Genomic DNA, 23,497 nt, shown 5'->3' on the forward strand with positions numbered 1-23,497 from the left:
CATTTCTGAGGCTTTAAGTCCCAAGATTGCCTGGATCCCTGTGGTGCTCAAGCTGACTTTTGTTCCTCTGCCTCAAAGAAGGGCATCTACGGCAGTGACTGCATGAGGCTGTTATGGGTTGAATTGTGTCCCTGAAAAAGGTGTTGAAGTCCTAATTACCAGGATCTGTGTATGTGACCTGATTTGGAAATAGAGTCTTTGCAGGTGATCAAATTAAGATGAGGTCATTAGTGTCCTTATAAAAAGGGGACATTTGGACACAGAGATATACCCACACAGGGATTGTAAACATCACAGTTATGCTGCCACAAAGCCAGGGAACTACCAGAAGCTAGGGGAGAGGCCTGGAACCCATCTTCCCTAGAGCCTTCAAAAGGAGCATGGCCCTGCTGACAACTTAATTTTGGACTTCTGGCCTCTAGAAGTCTGAGAAAACAAACTTCTGTTGTCTAAACCAGTCAGTTTGTGGTACTTTGCTACAGCAGCCCTAGAAAAGTAGTACAGGTTTATAACATGCTTTTTTTTAAAATATGCTTTTCATAGTGAAACCCTTGAGAATTCTCTATTGAAAATTCTATATTGGATGATTTTAAAAATAAGTTATGAGGGACTGAATATTGTCTAAGCCACATCCCTGGAGGAGTTTATTCCAGAAAGGGAAATTAAAGAGTCATTCAGACTAATAAATATACTGAGCCTTTGGCCTATGACATCTGTATTCAATGTGTCTCATCTGTATTTGATGAGTCTAGCCTGTGGCAGTCACCTATAACTTATGAGATGTAAAGCCTGTTGGGCTCAAACGTGACAGAGAAGTGTCCATCATTCATTCATTTCTATTTCATTAAACCTTAGTACATTTAATGTGCCAATATTCAGAGTAATACAGACAGAGGCATGAGTAAAAGTCTGCTGGGAAGTTGGTAATAAAAATACTTTTGTGGGTGATACAGCAATTTCACCCACTCAAATCCAACTGTAAAATATTCTTCACAGAGACGAGATAACCCAAAGGCTGTGCAGTTTGACACATACATATTTCCCCTTCGGTCATAATTGCCCTGCTGGCCAGTGTGTGGGGACTGTTTTGTTGCTTTGTTTTTCCCTCTGGGAACAAGTTTTCCTAAGAAAGGGGGAGAAAAGACAGCAAGGTTGTTGTTCGTTTGAGTGTGGAAATGCCATCGTGAATAAAGAAAGAAAGAAAAATGCTCCGACTTCTGGTACAATCTGTAGTTGCAATTCCACACCTAGATTAGTTTCACATAGCCAGGGCAGCTTGATTAAATTACACATATCAAAGTGAAGATGCCCTTGGCCATTGAAATTCAACAGGGAAGGAATTTTAGGACTGAATTGAAGCAAATCTGAAAAGTGAAGAGGCCTGACTAAACCCTATTTCACCATGCCATTAAAATCACTGTTTGGTGTTAGTTTCCGAACCACAAGGTTGAGTCGTGATTTAAAATATGAATAAATAAATAAATAAATCCCGAAGAATACAGGCTTACAAAATAACATGCATTGATTCCCTTTAATGGAAAAATTTAGCTGATATATACATAAGACTTATAAATGAGATGTAAAGTCAAATACTACTAGTGCATAACTGCTATGTATAAGGACTTTGTTGGGCCCTGGGAGTAACAACAAGGAAGGATAAGGAAGGCAACTACTCCCAAGAATCTGAATGTCTGCTCAAGAAGTCAGGACACATATAGTGAATATGTACCTAACAAAAGACTGGGTAATACATAATCTGAGTCAAAAGGATGATATAGCATACGGTAAATGCTATAGGCATTCAAAAGAAGTACAGGTTGCATTAATTCAACCCTTTGTTCATTCACTATTTCACTAAGTCAGCAAATATTTAGAGTGTCTATTAAATGCCATGTTCTAGGCTGAGTGAGAAAATAATTGTACATAATATGCGCATAGCAGTCTAAATTTACAGATCACAGTAACATCCATGACCTCACCTTCTCATTTTAGCTTCACCTTAACCCCATTCTACACGTAGGGAAATCAAGACTAAGAATACTCAAAAAGCCAAGCTAACTAATCTAAATGAAGATTAGAGCTAGACCTAAAGTTTTGAAGAGCAGGTTTCAGATATCAGGTCTGGGGGTTTGAGAGACCTATGAACTGAAAGTCATGTGAGTGAGCCCATGTTTAGGGCAGATGGGGGATTTTATTTTAAGTCTCTTGAGTTTGAAGCAATGGTGGGATGTTCATGTGATGTATCAGTTGGGCCTTTGGAGACATGGGTGGCATCTTAAGAGTCAAAGATAGCCAAAAATATGGGAGTCATCCTTCGAGAAATGATAGATAATTCAGGTATTACTAAGAGTTGATAAGTTTCCCAGAAGAGAAAGTATTAGTTGAGAAAAGGGGCAAAGGTTGCAACCTTATAAAAACTTGTGTTTGTGGGGAAAGGATTGACAAGAGCGGTCACCAAAGAGACAGTGAGTACAAAGGGTAAAGGTAATGCTGCTTCATCCCAGAGGTTGATGGGATTACTTCAGGAGGAAACGTGTCAAAAGCCACAGAGAATACAAAGACAAGGAGGGCTGAAACAAGGGCCTTTGAGGATAGCAATGAGGAGCTGACTTATGGTTCTAAGGACACAGGTTCAATGAAGCAGTGGGAGCTGAACAAGATTATGTTGAAATAGGCAGGTAGTGAGAAATGAAAAGAATAGAAATTTATGACCCTTCTTTGCTAATATACTTATAAATTTCTCTCCACTCCAAATTTCTGTGAATGTGTTTCTAAATTTTCTTCTAGTTCTTCTATAGTTTCATTTCTTACACTTAAATTTTGTCCATTTGGAGTGCTCAACTTGCTATATGCTGGGATCTAATTTATTTTGTTTCAGTATGAACCTGAGTCTCAACATATTTACTAGAAAATTACCCTTGGGGCACCTGGGTGGCTCAGTTAGTTAAGAATCCAACTATTGATTTTGGCTCAGGTCATGATATCAGGGTCGTGGTATTGAGGCTTGCATTGGGCTCCCTACTCGGTGGGGAGTCTGCTTAAGATTCTCTCCCTCTCACTCTGCCCCTTCCCCCACTCAAATAAACAAATAAACCTTAAAAAAAAAAAAAGAAATCATCCTTTTTCCAATGACCTGAAATGGTATTTGATAATGTTCTGTTAGCATTCAGTTGGTTAGGATTCCCTCCTCAGCCGATCCAGTATTTACAACCAAAACTGTGTAGCTTTCTTTTTACAGCTTTGTCTCTTATATTTAACCAAATTTTGATAATAAGAATGTATTTGTTTCATTAAATGTTTTAAAATGGCATTCCCTATTTTTTAATACTCTAAAATGCTTTAGAGAACATGGGAAATATCTGTTCCTTGACACTTGAAAGATAGACTTATACAATGTTGGATTCTAGACCTTCCTTGAAATCTGAAAAACAATGTCCACAGATATGGACCTATTAAGACATTTTGTTCCTATTAAGTTGTCTTGATCATTTATATTTTATCATAAACTATTACATAAAACATCTACCATTTTCATATTAAAAATATTTGTATAAAAATTTTATACTATATTTGTATAAAGTATTCTCTTACAATTTACAATGTTCCCATGTTTCTTAATTATATAGGCTTTATTTATTTATTTATTTGTTTATTTATATTATTATTTTATTTAAAATCAATTAGCCTAACTTATAGTACATCATTAGTTTCAGATGTGGTGTCAATAATTTATCAATTGTGTATAACACAGTGCTCATCAGATAACATGTTAAGGAGGGCACATGATATATAGGATTTAAAAAGAATTTATTTTTAAAATATACTATTCATCACGACAAATGTAGTTGCCACCTGTCACCATATGTTATTACAATATAACAGACTATATCTTCCTGCTGTACTTTTCATCCCCTTGAATTATTTATTTTATAACTTGAAGTTTGTGCCTCTTAATCTCCTTTATCTATTTCACCCATTCCCCCCAACCCACCTCCCCTCTGGCAATAAGCAGTTTGTTATATGTACTTAAGCATCTTTTTTTTGTTTGTTCATTTGTTTCATTTTTTAGATTTCACATATAAGTAAATCATATGTCATTTGTCTTTTTCTGTCTGACTTACCTCGTTTATCATAATCCACTCTAGGCCCATCCATGTTGTTGCAAATAAGAGCTCATTATTTTTTATGGCTGAGTAATATTCCATTGTCTATTTCTATACAACATATTCTTTATCCATTCATCTATTAATGGACACGGGTTGTTTCCATATCTTGGCTATTGTAAATAATGCTGTAATAAACATAGGAGTGCATATAGCTTTTCAGATTAGTGTTTTCATTTTCTTTGGGTAAATATTCAGTACCCAGTGGAATTACTGGATCATATGTTATTTCTATTTTTAATTTTTGAGGAACCCTATACTGTTTTCTACAGTGGCTGTACCAACTTATATTCCCACCAATAATGGTTTCTTTTTCTCCACATTCTTACCAACACTTGTTATTTCTTGTCTTTTTGATACTAGTCATTCTAACTGGTGTGAAAAGTCATACCTCATTGTGGTTTTGATTTACATTTCCCTGATAAAATAGTGTTATTGAGCATCTTTCCATGTGTCTGTTAGCCTCCTATATGTCATCTTTGGAAAAATGTCTACTCAAGTCTGCCCATTTTTAAATTGGATTTTTTTTTTTTTTTTTTTTTGCTGTTGAGGTGTATGAGTTCTTTATTATTATTATTATTATTATTATTATTATTATTATTATGTTCAGTTAGCTAACATATAGTACATCATTAGTTTTTGATGTAGTGTTTAACAATTCATTAGTTGCATATAACACCCAGTGCTCATCACAACACATGCCCTCCTTAATACCCATCACCTGCTGAGTTCTTTATATATTTTGTATATTAACCCCTGACTGTATATATAATTTTCAAATATCTTCTCCCATTCTGTAGTTGCCTTTCTGCTTTGTTGATGGTTTCCCTCACCATGCAAAAGCTTTTTAGTTTGGTGAGGTCCCAATAGTTTATTTTTGCATTTGTTTCCCTGGCCTGAAGAGCATCCATGTTGCTAAGGTTGATTTCCAAGAGATTACTACCTATGTTTTCCTTTAGTAGTTTTATGGTCATAGGTCTCAAATTTATGTCTTTAATCCATTTTGAGTTTATTTTTGTGTATGGTGAAAGAAAGTGGTCCAGTTTCATTCTTTTGCATACAGCTGTCCAATTATCCTATCATCATTTATTGAAAAGAATGTCTTTTCCCCATTGTATATCCTTGTCAACTTTGTTGTATATAGATTAGCCATCTTTGTGTGGGTTTATTTCTGGACTCTCTAGCCTGTTCTATTGATCTGTGTCCATGTTTGTGCCAGTACCATATTGTTTTGATTACTATAGCTTTGTAGTATATCTTGAAATCTGGAATTGTGATATCTAACTCCAGCTTTGTTCTTCTTCTCAAGATTGTTTTTGCTATTTGAAGTCTTTGGTTGTTCTATACAAATTTTAGGATTATTTGTTCTAGTTCTGTGAAAAATGCTACTGGTCTTTTGATAGGGATTGAACTAAATCCATAGATTGCTTTGGGTAGAATGGACATTTTAACATTAATTCTTCTAATCCATGAGCATGGTATATCTTTCCATGTGTTTGAGTAGCCTTCAATTTCTTTTATCAATGTCTTATAGTTTTCAGAGTTTAGGTCTTTCACTTCCTTGGTTAAATTTATTCCTATGCATTTTATTCTTTTTGCTACAACTGTAAATGGGATTGTTATTTTCTCTTTCTGCTATTTTGTTATTAGTGTATAGAAATGTAACAGTTTTCTGCACATTGATATTGTATCCTGCAACTTTATTAAATTTGAGTTCTAATAGTGTTTTGGTGGAATCTTTAGGGTTTCCTAAACATAGTATCATGTTTTCTGCAGATAGTGACAGTTTTACTTCTTCCTTACCAATTTGAATGCCTTTTATTTCTTTTTCTTGTCTGATTGCTGCAGCTAGGACTTTCAGTACTATGTGGAATAAAAGTGGTAAGAGCAGACATCCTTGTCTTGTTCCTGGTCTTAGAGGAAAAGCTTTCAATTTTTCACCATTGAGTATGATCTTAGCTGCACGTTTTTCACATATGGCCTTTATTATGTTGAAGTATGTTCCCTCTAAACCTACTTTGTTGAGAGTTTTTATCATGAATAGATGCTATACTTTGTCAAATACATTTTCTGCATCTAGAAATGATCATATGGTTTTTATTCTTTCTCTTATTAATATAATGTATCACATTGATTGATTTGTGAATACTGAACTCCCCTTGCATCTATGGAATAAATCCAATTTGATCATGGTGAATGATCCTTTCAATGTATTGTTGAATTTAGTTTGTTAATATTTTGTTGAGGATTTTTGCATCTGTGTTCATCAGAGATACTGGCTTGTTGTGTCTTTGTTTTTGGTATCAGGGTAATTCTGGCCTTACTGAATGAGTTTGGAAACATTCCTTCCTCTTCTATTTTTTGTAACAGTTTGAGAAAAATAGGTATAAACTCTTCTTTAAATATTTGGTAGAATTCACCTGTGAAACCATCTGGTCCTGAACTTTTGTTTGTTGGGAGTTTTTTTTATTACTGATTCAATTTCTTTCTTTCTTTTTTTTTGATTCAATTTCATTATTAGTAATTGTTCTATTCCAATTACTACTTCTTCTTGATTCAGTCTTGGAAGATTATATGTTTCTAGGAATTTATACATTTCTTCTAGGTTGTCCAATTTGTAGGCATAATTTTTACAGTATTTTTTTTATGGCATTTTCTTATGATTCTTTGTATTCTGTGGTGTTGTTATTTCTCCTTGTTTATTTCTGATTTTATTTGAGTTCTCTGTCTTTTTTTCTTGATGAGTCTGGCTAAAGGTTTATCAATTTTGTTTATCTTTTCAAAGAACCAGCTCTTGGTTTCATTGATTCTATTTTTTTTTTTTTTTTTTTTTTTTAGTTTCTATTTCTTTTATTTCCATCTGGTCTTTATTGTTTCTGTTCTTCTACTAACTTTGAGCTTGACTGTATTTCTTTTTCTAGTTCCTGTATGTTTATTTGAAATTTTTCTTTTTCTTTTCTTTTTTTTTTAAAGATTTATTTATTTATTTATTTGACAGAGAGAGACACAGTGATAGAGGAAACACAAGTAGGGGGAGTGGGAGAGGGAGAAGCAGGCTTCCCTCTGAGCAGACAGCCCGATGTGAGGCTCGATCTCAGGACCCTGGGATCATGACCTGAGCCAAAGGCAGATGCTTAATGACTGAGCCACCCAGGTGCCCCTGAGATTTTTCTTGTTTCCTCTTAGAACTGCTTTGTGGCATTCCAAAGGTTTTGGACCATTGCATTATCATTTTCATTTTTCTCTATTTTTAAATTTCTTTGATTTCTTCATTGATCCATTGAATGTTTAGTAGCATGCTGTTTGGCTTCCATGTGTTTGCATTTTCCAGTATTTTTCTTGTAATTGATACCTAGTTTTATACCATTGTCAGAAAAGATGCTTGATATGATTTTAATTTTCCTAAATTTATTGAGACTTGTTTTGTGGCCCAATGTGATCTATTCTGGAAAATGCTCTATGTGCATTTGAAAAGAATATGTATTTTGCTGTTTTTGGATGGAAAATTTTGTAAATATCTGTTAAATCTCTCTGGTCTAATGTGTCATTTAAAGCCATTGTTTCCTTGTTGATTTTCTGTCTGGATGATTTCTCCATTTGGGTGCATAGATATTTACAACTGTTATATCTACTTGTTGAATTGATTTCTTTATCATAGTGTAATGTCTTTTGTCTCTTGCTGTAGTCTTCATTTTAAAGTCTATTTTGTCTGATGTAAGTACTACTACACTGGATTTTTTTTTCTTTTTGCTTCCATTTGCATGGAATATCTTTTTCCATCCTTTCATTTTCAGTCTGTAGGTGTCTTTAGGTCTAACATTGAGTCTCTTGTAGGCAGCACAGAGATACATTCCACCCCCTCCTTTTTTTTAATCCATTCAACATCCTATGTCTTTTGATTGGAGCATTTAGTCCATTTACATTCAAAGTAATTATTGATAGGTATCTACTTATTGCCACAATGAATCATGGAACACTACATCAAAAACTAATGATGTACTGTATGGTGACTAACATAACATAATAAAATAAAATAAAATAAAATAAATTTTTTTGTAGTTCTCTGTTTCTTTGTTTTTCTTTTGCTCTCTTTCTTTGTGGCTCAGCTTTCTTTAATATTAACCTCAGATTTCTGTTTATTTTTGTGGATCTATTACAGATTTTTTTTATTTGTGGTTACTGTTGGGTTCATAAATAACATCCTATGTATATAGTACTCTATATTAAGCTGATGGTTGCTTAAGTTCAAACACATTCTAAAAGTACTAAATTTTTACTCCCCCTCCAAGTTTTATGTATTTGAAAACATATATTACATTTTTTTTTAAATTTTGTGTATTCCTTGACTAATTTTTGTAGATATAATTGATTTTGCTACTTTTGTTTTTTAACTTCCATACTGGCTTATACGTAATTAATCTACTACCTTTACTATGTTTGCTTTCACCTGTAAATTTTTTTCCTTTTGAACTTTCTTCTAGTTATGGCCTTTTCTTTCCACTTAAAGAATTCCCTTTAGGAGGGGCGGAGCAAGATGGCGGAGGAGTAGGAGACCTGGATTTCCTCCGGTCTCAAGAATTCAGCTGGATAGGGATCAAACCATTCTGAACACCTACAAACTCAACAGGAGATCGAAGAAAAGAATAGCAACAATTCTCTGAACAGAAAAGCGACCACCTTCTGGAAGGTAGGACGTGCAGAGAAGTGAATCTGAGGTGATATTCGGGGGGATAGACGGCGGGGGAGGGGCCTCCGTTGGCTGCTTCTGGCAAGTGATAGAGCCGTGGAGCACAAAATCGGAACTTTTGGAAGTCGGCTCCGCTGAGGGACGTCACTCCGGTGGCTAAGTGGGGGGTGGAACCCTCGTGGGACAGTGTGGTCTCAGGACCCTCGGGGACACAGAAAGACGGGGGGTGCCTGAGTGCGGCAGAGCTCCCAGGTATCGCAGCGGGGAAGCCGGCTGCAGAGATGGAGCCGAGGCGTGGGCTCTCAGCTCGGGGTTGTCATAAACCGTGATCCACGGCACAGTCGGGCCAGTGCTCCTCCAGCAGGGACCCAACAAGTGGCAGATCCAGGGAGACTCACCTTCCTCCCCTGGGGGGAGCGGCGCGGGAGCACACTGCAAGGATCTGCTGGGTTTGGAGACTCCACACGGGGTCGGGTGCCAGAGATAGAAACACGTGGTCACAGGCTGGGTGAGCACGGAGTGCGGCCGGAGACCAGGGAGATGGGAGTGACTGATGGCTTTTCTCTGGGGGCTCACTGAGGAGCGGGGCCCCGAGTCCTCGGCTCCTCCGAGGTGGAGATTGGGAGACCGCCATTTTCACTCTCTGCCTCCAAAGCTGTACGGAAAGCTTGCAGGGAACAAAAGATCCGGAGAGCAAACCCAAGCAGATTACTTAGCGCAGACCAGGCAAGGGCAGGGCAATTCCGCCTCCAGCAAAGACATTTGGGAACCACAGCAACAGGCCCCTCCCCGAGAAGATCAGCGAGAACCGCCAGCCAAGACCAAGTTTACCGATCAATGAGAACGGCAGAACTCCTGTGCTAGGGGAATAATGCACATAGAATCCATGGCTTTTTTACCATGATTCTTAGTCTTTCAAAGTTAATTTTTTTTTTAACTGTCTTTTTTTTTTTTTGAATTTTTCTTTTTCCCTTTTTCAACCAACATCTTATCAATCCCTTTTTTAAAAAACATTTTTATTTTTCATATTTAGAGTCATATTCTATCCCTTCCTAGTAGTTACCCATATTTTTGGCATATATATAACTTGTTCTCTCTTTAAAATTTTGAAGTAGTTTCTTCTAACAGATCAAAATATACCCTAAATCTCTAGTATATGGTTTTTTTCTACTCCCCTGCCTGATCACATTCACTCCTTTTTCTTTTTTCTTTTTTAAATCCTCTTCTTTTTTTTTTCCAAACAACTTCTTATCAATTCCTTTCATAAAATTTTTTATAATTTCCATCTTTACAGTCATATTCCATCCCTTCCTCATATTAACCCTTATTTTTGTACATATATAAGTTTTTCTTTCTTTAAAATTTTGGGAGGCACTTTCTTCTAACAGACCAAAATACACCCAAAATCTAGTGTGTGGCACTGATCTATATACCAGCCTGATCATATTTGATCATATTCTGTTTTTTGTTTTGTTATTTCTGTTTTTTGTTTGTTTTTATCTTTATCTTTTTCTTTTTTTTTTCTTTTTCTTTTTTCTCTCTTTCCCTTTCTTTTCCCACTGCTTCAGGTCTTTTCTGATTTGTTTAGAGTATATTTTCTGGGGACGTTGTTACCCTGTTAGAATTTTGTTCTCTCATTAATCTATTCTCCTCTGGGCAAAATGACAAGATGGAAAAAATCACCTCAACAAAAAGAACAAGAGGTAGTACCGACTGCCAGGGACCTACTCAATATGGACATTAGTACGATGTCGGATCTAGAGTTCAGAATCATCACTTTAAAGATACTAGCTGGGCTTGAAAAAAATATGGAAGTTATTAGAGAAACCCTTTCTGGAGAAGTAAAAGAACTAAAATCTAACCAAGTAGAAATCAAAAAGGCTATTAATGAGGTGCAATCAAATATGGGGGTGCTACCTGCTAGGATAAATGAGGCAGAAGAGAGAATCAGTGATATAGAAGACCAAATGACGGAAAATAAAGAAGCTGAGAAAAAGAGAGATAAACAACTACTGGATCACGAGGGCAGAATTCGAGAGATAAGCGATACCATAAGACGAAACAACATTAGAATAATTGGGATCCCAGAAGAAGAAGAAGAAAGAGAGAGAGGGGCAGAAGTTATAATGGAGCAAATTATAGCAGAGAACTTCCCTAATTTGGGGAAGGAAACAGGCATCAAATACCAGGAAGCACAGAGAACCCCTCTCAAAATCAATAAAAAGAGGTCAACACCCCGACATCTAATAGTAAAACTTATGAGTCTCAGAGATAAAGAGAAAATCCTGAAAACAGCTCAGGAGAAGAGATATGTAACCTACAATGGTAGAAACATTAGATTGGCAACAGACCTATCCACAGAGACCTGGCAGGCCAGAAAGGACTGGCAGGATATATTCAGAGCACTAAATGAGAAAAATATGCAGCCAAAAATACTATATCCAGCTAGGCTGTCATTGAAAATAGAAGGAGAGATAAAAAGCTTCCAGGACAAACAAAAAATAAAGGAATTTGCAAACATGAAACCAGCCCTACAAGAAATCTTGAAAGGGGTCCTTTAAGCAAAGAGAGACCCTAAAAGCAACATAGACCAGAAAGGAACACAGACAATATACAGTAACAGTCACCTTACAGGCAATACAATGGCACTAAATTCATATCTTTCAATAGTTACCCTGAATGTAAATGGGCTAAATGCCCCAATCAAAAGACACAGGCTATCAGATTGGATTAAAAAACAAGACCCATTGATATGCTGTCTGCAAGAGACTCCTTTTAGACCCAAAGACACCCCCAGATTGAAAGTAAGGGGGTGGAAAACCATTTACCATCCTAATGGACACCAAAAGAAAGCTGGTGTGGCAATCCTTATATCAGACAAATTAGATTTTAAACCAAAGACTGTAATAAGAGATGAGGAAGGACACTATATCCTACTTAAAGTGTCTATCCATCAAGAAGATCTAACAATTGTAAATATCTATGCCCCTAACATGGGAGCAGCCAATTATATAAGGCAATTAATAACAAAAGCAAAGAAACACATTGACAACAATACAATAATAGTGGGGGACTTTAACACCCTCCTCATTGAAATGGACAGATCGTCTAAGCAAAAGATCAACAAGGAAATAAATGCTTTAAATGACACACTGGACCAAATGGACTTCACAGACATATTCAGAACATTCCATCCCAAAGCAATGGAATACACATTCTTCTCTAGTGTCCATGGAACATTCTCCAGAATAGATCACATCCTGGGTCACAAATCAGGTCTCAACCAGTACCAAAAGATTGGGATCATTCCCTGCCTATTTTCAGACCACAATGCTTTGAAACTAGAACTCAATCACAAGACGAAAGTTGGAAAGAACTCAAATACATGGAGGCTAAAGAGCATCCTACTAAAGAATGAATGGGTCAACCAGGAAATTAAAGAAGAATTAAAAAAATTCATGGAAACCAATGAAAATGAAAACACAACTATTCAAAATCTTTGGGATGCAGCAAAGGCAGTCCTAAGAGGAAAGTATATAGCAATACAAGCCTTTCTCAAGAAACAAGAAAGGTCTCAAATACACAACCTAACCCTACACCTAAAGGAGCTGGAGAAAGAACAGCAAATAAAGCCTAAACCCAGCAGGAGAAGAGAAATAATAAAGATCAGAGCAGAAATCAATGAAATAGAAACCAAAAGAACAGTAGAACAGATCAACGAAACTAGGAGCTGGTTCTTTGAAAGAATTAACAAGATTGATAAACCCCTGGCCAGACTTATCAAAAAGAAAAGAGAAAGGACCCAAATAAATAAAATCATGAATGAATGAGGAGAGATCACAACCAACACCAAAGAAATACAAACAATTATAAGAACATATTATGAGCAACTCTATGCGAGCAAATTAGATAACCTGGAAGAAATGGATGCATTCCTAGAGATGTATCAACTACCAAAACTGAAACAGAAAGAAATAGAAAACCTGAACAGACCTATAACCACTAAGGAAATTGAAGCAGTCAACAAAAATCTCCCAAAACACAAAAGCCCAGGGCCAGATGGCTTCCCAGGGGAATTCTACCAAACATTTAAAGAAGAATTAATACCTATTCTTCTGAAACTGTTCCAAAAAATAGAAATGGAAGGAAGACTTCCAAACTCATTTTATGAGGCCACCATTACCTTGATCCCAAAACCAGACAAAGACCCCATCAAAAAGGAGAATTAGAGACCAATATCCCTGATGAACATGGATGCAAAAATTCTCACCAAAATCCTCGCCAATAGGATCCAACAGTACATTAAAAGGATTATTCACCACAACCAAGTGGGATTTATCCCTGGGCTGCAAGGTTGGTTCAACATCCGCAAATCAATCAACATGATACAATACATTAACAAAAGAAAGAACAAGAATCATATGATCCTCTCAATAGATGCAGAAAAAGCATTTGACAAAGTACAGCATCCTTTCTTGATCAAAACTCTTCAGAGTATAGGCATAGAGGGTACATACCTCAATATCATAAAAGCCATCTATGAAAAACCTACAGCGAATATCATTCTCAATGGGGAAAAACTGAGAGCTTTCCCCCTAAGGTCAGGAATGTGGCAAGGATGTCCACTATCACCAATGCTATTCAACATAGTATTAGAAGTCCTAGCCACTGCAATCAGACAACAAAAAGAAATCAAAGGCATCCAAATCGGCAAAGAAGAAGTCAAACTCTCACTCTTTGCAGATGATATGATACTTTATGTGGAAAACCCCAAAGACTCCACCCCAAAACTGCTAGAACTCATACAGGAATTCAGTAAAGTGGCAGGATATAAAATCAATGCACAGAAGTCAGTGGCATTCCTATACACCAACAACATGACAGAAGAAAGAGAAATTAAGGAGTCGATCCCATTTACAATTGCACCCAAAACCATAAGATACCTAGGAATAAATCTAACCAAAGTGGCAAAGGATCTGTACTCAGAAAACTATAGAATACTCATGAAAGAAATTGAGGAAGACACAAAGAAATGGAAAAACGTTCCATGCTCATGGATTGGAAGAACAAATATTGTGAAGATGTCAATGCTACCTAGAGCAATCTACACATTCAATGCAATCCCCATCAAAATACCATCCACTTTTTTCAAAAAAATGGAACAAATAATCCTAAAATTTGTATGGAACCAGAAAAGATCCCGAATAGCCAGAGGAATGTTGAAAAAGAAAAGCAAAGCTGGCGGCATCACAATTCTGGACTTCCAGCTCTATTACAAAGCTGTCATCATCAAGACAGTATGGTACTGGCACAAAAACAGGCACATAGATCAATGGAACAGAATAGAGAGCCCAAAAATGGACCCTCTACTCTATGGTCAACTAATCTTTGACAAAGCAGGAAAGAATGTCCAATGGAAAAAAGACAGTCTCTTCAACAAATGGTGTTGGGAAAACTGGATGGCCACATGCAGAAGAATGAAACTGGACCATTTCCTTACACCACACACAAAAATAGACTCAAAATGGTTGAAAGACCTCAATGTGAGACAAGAGTCCATCAACATCCTAAAGGAGAACACAGGCAGCAACCTCTTCGACCTCAGCCGCAGCAACTTCTTCCTAGAAACATCACCAAAGGCAAGGGAAGCAAGGGCAAAAATGAACTATTGGGACTTCATCAAGGTAAAAAGCTTTTGCACAGCAAAAGAAACAGTCAACAAAACCAAAAGACAACCGACAGAATGGGAGAAGATATTTGCAAATGACATATCAGATAAAGGGCTAGTATCCAAAATCTATAAAGAACTTATCAAACTCAACACCCAAAGAACAAATAATCCAATCAAGAAATGGGCAGAAAACATGAACAGACATTTTTCCAAAGAAGACATCCAAATGGCCAACAGACACATGAAAAAGTGCTCAACATTGCTTGCATTAGGGAAATCCAAATCAAAACCTCAATGAGATACCACCTCACACCAGTCAGAATGGCTAAAATTAACAAGTCAGGAAATGACAGATGTTGGCGGGGATGCGGAGAAAGGGGAACCCTCCTACACTGTTGGTGGGAATGCAAGCTGGTGCAGCCACTCTGGAAAACAGTATGGAGGTTCCTCAAAAAGTTGAAAATAGAGCTACCATATGATCCAGCAATTGCACTACTGGGTATTTACCCCAAAGATAAAAAGTAGGGATCCAAAAGGGTACGTGCACCCCGATGTTTATAGCAGCAATGTCCACAATAGCCAAACTGTGGGAAGAGCCAAGATGTCCATCAACAGATGAATGGATAAAGAAGAGGTGGTATATATATACAATGGAATATTATGCAGCCATAAAAAGGAATGAGATCTTGCCATTTGCAACGACGTGGATGGAACTGGAGGGTTTTATGCTGAGCGAAATAAGTCAAACAGAGAAAGACATGTATCATATGACCTCACTGATATGAGGAATTCTTAATCTCAGGAAACAAACTGAGGGTTGCTGGAGTGGGGGGTGTGGTGGGAGGGATGGGGTGACTGGGTGATAGACACTGGGGAGGGTATGTGCTCTGGTAAGTGCTGTGAATTGTGCAAGACTGTTGAATCTCAGATCTGTACCCATGAAACAAATAATGCAATATATGTTAAGAAAAAAAAAAAGAAGAAGATAGCAGGAGGGGAAGAATGAATGGGGGGAAATCGGAGGGGTAGATGAACCATGAGAGATGATGGACTCTGAAAAACAAACTGAGGGTTCTAGAGGGGAGGGGGGTGGGAGGATGCGTTAGCCTGGTGATGGGTATTGAGGAGGGCACGTTCTGCATGGAGCACTGGGTGTTATGCACAAACAATGAATCATGGAACACTACATCTAAAACTAATGATGTAATGTATGGGGATTAACATAACAATAAAAAAATTAAAAAAAATAAAAAAATGAAGGAACTGGTAGTCACAGATTGGGAGAAAAGAATGTAAAAAATGGTTTTGAAGGGAAGAATATGATGAGATGAGGAAGAAAAGTACTAGTTGAATGTAAAGCAATGGATGTTGAGTGTTTGGTGAGGCAGGAAGAATGACAAGTGAGACCCTTGCTTTTCACTCCTCCGAGCTTCTGCTCCTGCCATTGCCACTACCTGGAAAGCCTTCACCACTGAAGAAGTCATCTTTCAGGATCGAGCTCAAGTCACTCTTCCTCTTTCAAGCTTCCTTTGACCCAGGCTTTGGTTTTTGTCTCCACGGTAGCCCATACATGCCTGTATTATGGCACAGAATGCGTTGTATTTCATTAATGAATTTTTAATTTGTGTAAGCCATCATCTCAACAGCAAGCTCCATGGGGGCAAGACACTTAACTTTTCTTGAATGCAGTCTTGTCATATAACAAATGTACAATACATATGTTGTAGGCTTGACTCGAGTTGACTTGAATCGAAACCATTTTGGAGAAGGATCAGTTGACAGAGAGCCTTAAAAGTAAGGCTGAAAAGATCGGTTTTATATAATTCATAATGTAGAAATTTTAAGCATATATCTCTTTGGGATATTAGGATGCTTTTCCTAGAAGTTGGATAAAAAGAAAGCTTTATGAGTCTTCCAACTGTGTTCACCAGAGATCAAGAGTCGGCGGCTCTGGGAAGACTGTTGATGGACAATGTGGGAAGGTGCCAGACTTGCCCACTTAATAATCTGCTAAAGGGCAAAATCATTTTATGTAGTACAAGTTGTAGATTCTTGATAAAGACAGCACAGTGGGTTGATGACCAATGTTAAAGCATTTTTAACAAGTTACTTGGATATCCTAAAATTCCAACCTAATTATTCCCCAAAGCCTCAAAGACAATATATGTAGCATGTTTACAATGTCAAAAAAAAAAAAAAAAAGAAAAAGAAAAAAAAGAATTCCCTTTAACATTTTTTGTAAGGCTGGCTTGGTGGTGATGAAGTCCTTTTAACTTTTGTCTGGGAAACTCTTAATATCTTCTTCAATTCTCAATGATAGTTTTACCAATAGAGTATTCTTGATTGTTGATTTTCTCCTCTTAGCACTTTGAATATATCATGTCACTCTTTTCTGGCCTGTGAAGTTATTGCTGAAAAATCAGCTGATAACCTTTTGGGATTTCCCACGTATGTAACTGTTTTCTTTTCTTTTGTTGATTTTAAGATTCTCTCTCTCTCTTTTTTAAAGATTTTATTTATTTATTAGAGAAAGAGAGGGAGAGAGCACAAGTAGAGGGAGCAGCAGAGGGAGAGGGAAAAGCAGGCTCCCCACTGAGCAGGAAGCCCAATGCAGGGCTTGATCCCAGGACCCTGGGATCATGACCCAAGCCGAAGGCAGACACTTAACTGACTGAGCCACTCAGGTTCCCTAAGATTCTCTCTTTATCATTACTTGATGCCATATTAATTATTATTTATGTTGGTGTGGACCTCTTTGGATTCATTTGTTATGGGCTTCTCATGCTTCCTGGACCCGGATGTCTGTCCCTTTTTCCAGATTAGGAAAGTTTTCAGCTATTATTTCTTCAAATAAGTTTGCTGCCCCCTTCTCTCTCTCTTCTTTTTCTGGGATCTCTATAATGCAAATGTTATTATGCTTGATGATGTCAGAGTTCCCTTACCTATTCTCATTTTTATTATTCTTTTTTCTTTTTGCTGTTCAGGTTGGTTGCTTTCCATCACCCTTCTCCCAGATTGCTGATCTGTTCTATATCCTCTAATCTGCTATTGATTCCCTCTCATGTATTTTCCATTTTAGTTATAATATCCTTCAGCTCTGACTTTTTATATTTTCTCTACTCTGTTAGGTATGTCAGCTCTGTTTTCTGATCTTGAAGTAGTGGCCCTGTGTAGAAAGGAACTGTGGTGCCCTATAGCACAATACCCCCTAGTTGCCAGAACTAGGGGGTGTCCCCTGTGTGGGATGTGTATGCCCTCCTGTTGTGGCTGAGCCACAATTGCCTTTAGCTCAGCTTGCTGTAATGACCCACTTTGCTTGCTGTGGGCATATTGGGCAGGGTTTATTTTATGCACTGTTGAGAGGCTTAGCTGCAGCCACTGAGAGCTCATTGGTGGGAGGGGCCAGCATTCAGCCTGTCTCCGATTAGCTTCTGCTACATCTGGAGGTAAAGGGCAGGGCTTGCCACCACACAGTTAGCTATGAGGCCCAGATGCAGGAACTGTGGATGCACTGGGTGTAAGGTTATTTCTTCTCCTCCCTAGAGCAGGAGTAACTGAAATGGCACCAGTCCCAGCCTGAGCTGCCTGCTGGGTGTGGTGGGCAGGAGCTGCTTTGGAAGGATGCTTGTCTAGGCTCATGAGTTGGATGAATGGGTCTGCTGGGGAATGGCACATGGTACTGGAAGGGTAGATGGAGAATGTTAGAACTGGCTCCCGTAAGCATCCTGCTATCTAGGCTGGGGGAGGGCATGAAAAATGCCACCTGCCAGCACTCATGGTCTCAGGGAAATCTCTTGCAGATCTCTGCCCTTCTGGCACACATTCTAAGATTAGTCAATAAATCACCTTCATGTGTACCCCAGGCACTTTTCAAACTGCTGCTTCTGTGCTATCTCAGACCTGAGTTATTTAGTTTGCTTGCTCTTTAAGAGTGGGGACTCAGTTTCCTGTTGCCCCCAGATCTCCTAGAGTTAAACTTCACTGATTTTTAAAGCTCTTAGAGTTAAGCTGCACTGATTTTTAAAGCTAGACATTATGGGGACTTGTCTTCCCAGTGCAAGTCCCCCGGGCCAAGGGTGTCCAGTATGGGGTCTGATCCTCTTACTCCTCCATGCTTGTGATGTCCCTCCTGTTTGTGGTTAGTCATGCTGGGGATTTGATTGCCAATCACACCTCTGCTTCTCCTCTTCCTTTCAATGTGGGCTTTTCTCTAGAACTAAATGTAGAAATCTGTTCTCCCAGTCTTCAGGTCATTTTTGGAGTTGGTTGCATAAATGTAGTTGTTGCCTTCATGTCTGTGGAATAAAATGAGCTCAGGATCCTCCTACTCTGCCGTCTTCTCCAATATGCTTCCTCATTACTAATTATCTTTGTGTTTTTCTCTTCTGCTAAATTTATCAAAGAGTATTAGTTTTTACAAAGAACCAACTTTTTAAATTTGAAAATCAACTTCTATTATTTTCAAATTTAAGCAATTACTTTAGTTATTCGAATTTTTTTCTCCAAATTTGCTTAGGTTGTTTTGTTGTTCTTCCGACTTTGTGAGTTTAAATAAAACCTTGGAGATTGTCTTCATAAATAAATTTGGTCATATATCCAAAGTTTCTATTTTTATTTTATCCTCATTCTTTTCTTTTTTTAAAAGATTTTATTTATTCATCTTGAGAGACAGAGAGAGACAGCATGAAAGATAGCAAGAGCAGGGGAGGTGGGAGGGACAGCAGGAGAAGCAGACTCCCCGCTGAACAGGGAGCCTGATGTGGGGCTCTATCCCAGGACCCTGAGATCATGACCTGAGCCAAAGGCAGATGCTTAACTGACTGAGCCACCCAGACACCCCATCTTCATTATTTTCTAAATCAGGTTCTCAAGTGATTAAAAAGTGTTGATACATTAAACTGTGTCACAAGAATTTTGTTGGCTTCAGAAAATTTATTGAAAGGCTTTTCCTTTTTTTTTTTTTAATGCAGTCAAGTAATAAATGTAAAAGGGTAATCAGCTAATCTTTATAACTTGGATACTTGAAAGATTTCACTGGTAAATTGCTTGGACCTAAGTAATTTTTAAAAAGTAATTTTTGTAAACTTTCATTTATGTTAGTTTGTAAAGAGTTTATAATTGAATTTGGAATAACCTAAGAGTGCTTGTCTTTAAAATGGAGGTTTGTACTTTCTATTTTCATAAGTGATATATTTGATGTTTTTTGTCTTGTGTTAAGTGTCTTGTTTTTGTTTTGTTGTTCCCTTATTTGCTTTTTTTAATGCACCCATTCTCTTTTTCTGGGTTTTTATTATTTTAAACTATCTTTGTTATTATTATTAACTTCAAATTCAGAGATTTTAAAGATTTCACTATGTTTTACATTTGACTAGTAGCTTTCCTTTAATTTTTCAAAAATATAACCGAAGTTTTCTTTTCTAATCATCAAAATCTAGTGCAATTGCATCTTTTGGGTAATTCTTTTCCTGTGTTAGGTGAGGAATTTAGCACGCTTTTAATCATCTCTTAATATACTTTATGCTTTATTCTCTAATTGTTTTAATTTCATTATTTTTTATAATATACATATTTTCTTTCAGGAGCTTTTTTCTTACTTTGTGTTCAGTTTTACCTTATTTTTAATAATCATTTAAACTCAATTCTATTTTAAATTGGTTTCCACTGTTAATTAATTATCCTGTAAATTATCCACTGCTAATCTTATTTGTTCTTTTTTTTTTTACTATGACCTCCTTATTCTTTATTTTTAAATCTGGATTTATCTCTTGGTAGAAGCATAACTTCAAGTAATTTCTTTTCAAGATTGAGGATGATACATTTTTCTCAATATGTCTGTATTTTGTAATAACTTTCTATTTCCTTCATGCCTGAATGGCAAGTTGGCTTAGCATAACATCTTTAGCTCACCAACTTTTTTCCTTCAAAATTCTGTGGTTTATTTTTTCATTGCCTCTTGGTATTTCACATTGCAAAAGAATAGTCTGAAGCCAGCCCAATTTCAATTTCTTTGTTAATAACATGTGTTTTCTGGAGGATTTCTTGTTAGATGGTTTTGTTTATTCTTGTAAGTCCAATATTTTGTTACTCTTGGATTTCTTTTTAATAATACTCCAGGCCCTTTTCAACCAAACAGTCATCTTTGACAGATGTGTCCACATTTATTTTATCACAAAGTGCTGTTGATTTTTTACTCCTAATCATCTCTGGAATCTTTCTCACTCCTCTGCTACCCTCCAAGGTAAAAAAAAAAAAAAAAAAAAAAAGCCACTGTTACCTCCTACCTGGACTCTCACTGTAAGAGCCTCTGACTTGCTTCTTTAAAACAAACCTCTGCACTGTAGCAAGAGAAATTATTCTTCCCCCAAATTCAACTCTGTTCACCTCACATATCTGCTTAAATGACCTCAATGGCTTTTGAAGAAACAGCAAAATCTCTAACATGGATTTGCCACAGAATTTTTCAAACTTCAGGTGGGAATCTATTGATGAATTATAAAACCAATTTGTTAGATCATAAGTGTCTTAAAAATTTATATACATGAAATACACATATGTGAATGTATATATACACACATATAAAACAATGTACATAAATCTAAACAAAAGATATTATCAACTGTTGCCTATTCTTACTATGAAAAAAATACTCTGATATGTCTTGTCATATTCTGCTCCATTTCATAGTTTTTTTTTTTAAGATTTTATTTTTTTATTTGAGAGAAAGAGTGTGAGAGATAGAGAACACATGAGCAAGGGGGAGGGGTATTGGGAGAGGGTGAAGCAGACTCCCTGCAGAGCAGGGAGCCTGATGCAGGACTTGATCCCAGGACCCTGGAATCATAACCTGAGCTGAAGGCAGACAACTAACTGACTGAGCCACCCAGGCGTCCTTTGTAGTTTTTTTAAAATGCTTTCATGAAGTAGCAAATTGATTCTATATATGTACATATGAATATGTGTACTGGGCTATGGTGCAAAAAGTATTTTTACTGAAGGCCATGGTAAAAAAAAATGGCTGATGTCTCTGACCTACAGTAACCTAAATGGTCTAGCCCCTACATACCTCTTCATTATCATCTCATACATGTTCCTCTTGAATCTCTTGGCCCTAGTCTCATTGGCCTTCTTATGGTTCCTCAACCATGCTATGCTCATTTTTACTAAAAGACTTTACATATGTTATTTTTCTGCCAGGGACACTCCAGTTCCCTGCCTCTCAGAGCTCATATGAAACTTAACTTCTTTAGAGAAACCTCTGACCTCCTGACTAGGTCAAATCCTTCATCACATGCTCTTATACACCATCTACTCCTGACCTGGTTGTAATTTTATATTTGTTCATATGATTATCTGTCTTTCTCTCCAATTACCCACAAAGGCAAGAATGTGGCACATGTCTCTTTTTGTTTTATTTATCCTGTGTATTTTATAGAATGGGACCCCAAGTAATTATGTAAGTAATAAATGAATGTATATTCACAAATTTTTTGTTTTAGTTTGGGAAGATTGTTTTTCACTGTACCTTTGGTGACTGCTTTGTTTCTAACTTCTTCTTCCTACTCTTATAACTTTCTTATGAACATCTAGACTTCATATGATGGATACATTATTTTCCTTCCATATTGACTCAATACTTTAATATTTACTATCCTCCTTTGCATTCTGAAATACATTCTCAAATCTATTCTTTTCATTGATTACTGGATTTAAATTGTGCAAAAAAATTTTTTTTGCTGCATCTACTTTTTATTTATTGCATATTTAATTTTCTTACTTGAACTTGTTGTATCACACTTTCTTATCTTTAAATCTCAGTCTGTTTACTCCTTATCACTTTCTACTATTTCATCATATAAACCGTGTCCTTCACCTTATTAAGGAATCCAAGAATTTTTCTAAAAATTTCTTCTGGTTTTTATCATAACTTAGTATCCAAAGTTTATTCTTTTAGGACTAAGGAGAATGAAATTGTATTCATTTGAGCTTCAAGGATCTCTCTCTTTTTTTTCTTTTCTCTCTCTCTCTTTTTTTTTTTTCTTGGCTACACAATGTGTGTGCTACTCACTGAACACTTGGGAGTTGTAGATTCTTAGATCTCTAGCTGTAGGACAATGTGATACACAAAATGCCTAGTCCAAAAGCAATTCTCTAATGAGGCTCTGTTGGCATGAGATGGAGACTCTTCTGTTTCACTGTCTATTTCTCTGATGCACATTATAATTGCTCAGTATTTTTTATAGACTTACTGGATAAGAGTGTGGTGTGGGATGGGAATTGATATTTTGGCTGATTCAGAAATTTGGCTGAACATTGATAGAGAAGCCCTGCTCACTTATCAGGTTAATGGATAGTGTGCCTCTCTGACCTGGGGAATAGACAATGGGGTGTGGCAAAGTCTCTTTTCTGCCTACTCTCAAGTTGGCAGATGCGTTATGTTTAATGAAGTAAAACACAGATAGGTGAGTGCTTGTTTTTGAAATCAGCTCATTGTCTTTGTAATTAGTTAAAATTTCTCCTATGTGAAGGCAACAGGTTAACTAGCAATCTTAGTTTTTATTGTATGTGTTTGTTTTCTCTTTATGTTTTCAAATATAGAATGAAATTAAAATTGTGACATTGACTTCTCATAGATCAACTACTCTTTTGCAGGAAGTTTACAGGTTGAATATTTTTAATTTGAGAAGATAAAGGAATTCACTTTTTGGTATCAGGCAGGAAATTATACTTACAATCTCTTTAGGATTAGTTGTTTAAACCAGCTTGGGAATGCTTCATTTACCCATTTTGGGTAGATGCTAACCAAGTCTATATTAAAAGATTTTTTCTTGGGGGTATTTCTTTCTTATGAGATTAATGATACATTATAGTTGTACATTCCCCACTCCCTTCAACTGAGGGGGTTTCTGGAATCTACAAAATATAAAGAGTTTATCTTGTACTGTAAACCATAGAAATGCTAATAATTCCCTTTGTACC

The 23,497-nt window shown here is 36.8% G+C and overlaps 1 long non-coding RNA gene across 2 annotated transcripts in view; it reads right to left on the bottom strand.

Annotated features, from left to right (window-relative positions):
- Positions 1–574: 574 nt before the first annotated feature.
- The window catches only part of LOC144379067 (uncharacterized), a 269,707-nt gene continuing 246,784 nt past the window's right edge, over positions 575–23,497 (bottom strand). Inside the window, exon 6 of one of the 2 annotated variants that reach the window (XR_013441196.1) lies at positions 575–1,123. This is a non-coding gene — a long non-coding RNA (uncharacterized LOC144379067). Of the gene's footprint in view, positions 1,124–6,644; positions 9,518–23,497 lie in introns of those variants that run through there. The other variant, XR_013441197.1, reaches the window with a different exon arrangement.

This window comes from Halichoerus grypus, chromosome 9 (assembly GCF_964656455.1).
Source record: "Halichoerus grypus chromosome 9, mHalGry1.hap1.1, whole genome shotgun sequence".
Lineage (NCBI taxonomy): Eukaryota > Metazoa > Chordata > Mammalia > Carnivora > Phocidae > Halichoerus > Halichoerus grypus.